This window comes from Nothoprocta perdicaria, unplaced genomic scaffold (assembly GCF_003342845.1).
Source record: "Nothoprocta perdicaria isolate Ctin4 unplaced genomic scaffold, notPer1 scaffold_447, whole genome shotgun sequence".
Taxonomy (NCBI): Eukaryota; Metazoa; Chordata; class Aves; order Tinamiformes; family Tinamidae; genus Nothoprocta; species Nothoprocta perdicaria.
The window spans coordinates 182,639-184,030 of record NW_020455696.1 but is presented as its reverse complement, the minus strand read 5'-3'; positions in this window follow the sequence as shown (position 1 = coordinate 184,030).

The window sequence follows — 1,392 nt, the reverse complement described above, 5'->3', positions numbered from 1 at the left end:
AGTGCAGCACTGTGCATCCATCCTGCATCCTTGTCCTGTTCCTGTGCAGCACTGTGCATCCATCCTGCATCCCTGTCCTGCATCCCCGTCCTGCACTCTTGTCCTATTCCTGTTCAGCACTGAATCCCCATCCTGTCCCGTGCCAGGGCACTGCAACCCTGTCCCACATCTCTGTCCCACATTCCCATCTCGAATCCCTATTCTGTATCCCCATCCTGTCACCGTTCAACACTGTGACCATGATCCTGTCCGTGTGCAGCACTACATTCCTGTCCCACATTCCTGTCCCACATCCCTGTCCCACATCCCCACCTTGCATCCCCATCCTGCATCTCCATCCTGAATCCACATCCCAACTCTCCATCCCACATCCCTGTCCTGCATTCGTGTCCTGTTCAGCACTGCACCTCCATATTGTCACCATACAGCACTGCATCCCCGTCCTGCATCCCTAGCCTGCATCCTTGTCTTCTATCCCAATTCTGTTCCCATGCATCCCCRTCCTGCTTCAGGAGATTTATGTCACCTGGAATAAATCTCTGTGGTGCCAAGACACCTCCTGGGAGACACAGGTGCTGCTGGCCAGGAGGGGACCACCCAGCCTGGAYGTCACCCCTGCCGGACCTGAGCCCTGTGTCACTCAGAGGGAGCAGGGCCAGCTCTGCTCCCAGCCTGGGGACACCCCTTGTGCCAYGACGTGCCATCGGCATCAGCCTCCCGGCTGCTGAGCACTGCAGTGGTGCTGGGCCAGCACCAGGAGAGCATCTGGCCACGTGCAGGCAGCACCGAGGGGACWTGGGGGGGACACAACCCACCCGCCTGCTGCTCTCCAGGGTCCTCACAGTCCCGTCCCTGATGGCTGTGCTGGGAAAAGGCCATGGAAGCRGAGTGTCCTTCCCAGAGCAGCCGAGCCTTGCTGGGAAGCCAGGGGACTGGCCGTGGCACCTGCAGCTCCCGGTGTCCGGCCACGGTCCCCAGCTGCCCCCCGAGCTGGAATGAGCCGGGCTCGGCTTGGGCACCCTGGGTACCACGGGCACCGCGGGCCTGCTTGGAGAGACGGTCACGGCGGTGGATGACAGCCAGCAGCATCGGTCACGGGCACGGCCACCGTCGCCATCCTTGCGCTCTCGAGCGTGGACGTCGTGCGCAGGGAGCGGCTCCGCGCGCAGAGCAGCCTCAACGGGCTGGGAACGGGGCTCGAGAGGGGAGGCACCGGGAGCGCAGGAGGCTCCGCGCCGCAGCAGCGGATTCCGAGCGACGGCAGCGGTTCAGGGCAGGGCAGAGCGGAGCGGCCCCGGCCCGCTCGGAGCCGCCTCCTGTCCGGGGCTCCGCTCCGCACCGGGCGCCGCCGGGGCCACGAGCGGCGCGGACGGGAGCGGGGCGGGCACCAGG